The sequence below is a fragment of the Propithecus coquereli genome, unplaced genomic scaffold, assembly GCF_000956105.1.
Source record: "Propithecus coquereli isolate 6110/MARCELLA unplaced genomic scaffold, Pcoq_1.0 Scaffold190, whole genome shotgun sequence".
NCBI classification, from domain to species: Eukaryota; Metazoa; Chordata; class Mammalia; order Primates; family Indriidae; genus Propithecus; species Propithecus coquereli.
The window spans coordinates 1,509,595-1,512,375 of NW_012143857.1; positions in this window are offsets into that span (position 1 = coordinate 1,509,595).

A 2,781-nucleotide genomic window follows, 5' to 3' on the forward strand; every position below is an offset into this window, starting at 1 on the left:
GGCAAACAGGTACTGCTATTAATTTATCATCATCCACATCGAAATGGCAAAAGGGCAATCCATACTAATTTTCTTCATGCATTTTTATTTTTATATTCTCATAAATAATTAAACTTCCTAAAACACCTTTAAGTTGACAACTGAAATATTCATAAACTTATTAAATTACAAAGATATGAATTTGTTGGCATATTGTGTATCATTCAGACACTTTAAATAAAATTTATTAAAACTTCAGAGCAGCAGATATAACTTGTTCAAAGTGTGAAAAATGTCCACCATATAAACTAATTGGTAAGGCCAGACTCCATGGTCAAAACAAGCAGTTAAATCAGATTCACTTTCTATCAGATAATGTCTGATTTCATATTTTAATTTGAATAGAATTTTTAATATGTGCCTGAATGACAAACACACCACTTTTGAATTCTGACTCTAATGTAGCTCTCTACTAGCTAAAGCATGAAAACTTGTCATGATTTTGTCATTTTTATGAAATCAATTACTGTCCCCTTCAATATTTCTTGCTTAGCTCTCATGAAAATCTCTTTTAGAAGCAAATTGCCTCTTTGTTGTCCTAGAAGATCCCAGAAAAGCATCATGTTAAGTTTGATAATGGGTATTTTGTTTGTTTATAGAGAAAGAAGGGTGATTATGAAAGAGAAGGTGGAAAGGGAGAACTGAAAAATACAACTCTTCAGGCAGCTCTCTTTTAGTCAAGAGTAAATATAGGAAAACTGAGATTCCAGAAATTGAATCATGATTTGTTTGAGCTTCCACTATCTTCAAAATTCTACTATTAATGGTAATTCTTTCCTGTGTAATTTTTACTTAACTTTTTGACATATTAATTTTTAATATAACAATAAATTCAATGGGATATTTTCTTGTATAGGAATTATACTCTTTTAAAATTGTCTTTGAATATATCTTTCCTTATTTGCCATGCATTATTTTATAGTTCAACATTGAAATTAAACCTTTTTTCATATTTATAAATTTTGGAGAGTTGTATATCTCCCTTACAATTATTTAAAAATATATATTGTTTCATTGCATTTTACAGTTTTCAAAAATGCCTTGAGGAATTATCATGCCCCTGTCAGGAAGTTATATCAACAAATCCTTGCATTATCTTGTTTTACAAAAGAAAACATTTGAGATACCAGATAGTAAGTGAGACATTAGACTGAATTTTGAGTGAAGGTGGGATTAAGTTCATACAGGTCAAATGCCTTCTCTGTCTATGGAAGCACATTTAAGATTTTATTCAATATCAGAAGAGGAATTTCATAGTACATTCCCTAAACTAATTAGTGGTATTGGGGAAAGGGTGAAATTTACTGGCCTGAGTTGAAATTCTGTTAACTTATTGAATCAAATTGATGAATTTGGAAACCCCAAGACTATATAAACACAAAATATTTAATATAATACATTAAACAATTCTGAGCAGTTTATATAACCAAAAAAGCAAATTTAGTAGTCTAGTGATTAATTATAGATATATCAATCACTAAGAAAATAAAGATTTCAGTTAAGCTAAGCTTGGAATGATTCTAATTACTTAAAGGAAAGTATTTAATATATATTAAATGACATACGTATGAAAATGTGCATGTGTATTTTTATTAATTACCTGCAAACCTCTTAATGGAGAATAGGTTAGTTAGATGACATCAGATGCATATCATACAGACCTAAAATAAGAGTGGCTTAAAATATGGAAGATAATTTCTGTCATGTAAAATTTGAACTGGTAAGACACTTGGCTTCAGGAAGTCATCTGGAGTCCAGCTCTTTTTATATTATGGCTTTCCAATCTCTATGGAATGTTTCTCATTCACACAGTATAAGACGACTCACCACCTGGTGCTTATAGCAGCCAGTGGAAGGTCAAAAGGGAAAGTAAGAGCCACAGACCCGTTTTATAAGGAAACAATCAGGAAATTGCACACATTAATTCCACTTACAATTTTTTCCAGAATATCATCACATTTAGCTGTAAAACAAATAAAAATGCCTGAAGTATATCACCTGTATTTTGAATAGGCATGTGTCTAACATAAATTCAGTACTCTGAAAATAGGAAAAACAATTTTTTAGTTATAATTTGCAGATTTTGCAATTTGAAGGGTATGAGATTAACTCAAATTGACAAAATTACCAAGCCAGAAAAGTCCTTGTATATTGAATTGTTTTTTTTTTTTTTTTTTTTTTTTGAGGAGAAGGAAAGAGAAGTTTATTATATACTGGTAAATGAGGAGGTTGGCAGACTCCTGTCTCTAAGCACCAACGTCCCCCCTCTGACCAGAAGTACAGAGCTCTTAATGGTTCTGATTAATCCCATAATCCCATTTTTGACTAAGGCAATTTCATGACCTCCACCCAGGCAATTCCCTTGAGCCATCTCCAGTGGCACAAAGAACAAAGGACACTCTCTTGCCCCTCCTGACCCTTGACCTAAGACAGGGATGTAGGTTTTAGTTCTCAAAAAGGATGAGGTGGTTTTGAAGAGACAGAAAGCATTTTTACCCTTTTTCAGGCCATTTTATCTGTTACATATTTCCCACTGTCAATTTTACCTTTCCATATCTATGGGAGGAGAGATGACATAGTCATCAAGCTACTTCCTGCTGAATTTTGGTGATGTTTTAGATGGAAGGTACAGATTATCAGGTGAAAAGGGTATAGGCAATAACTACAACCATGAAGATTAACAAGGTGAAATAGTCACCTTGCCCACAAAGTCCGATACAGGGCTGGGTTAGAAAAGAAACA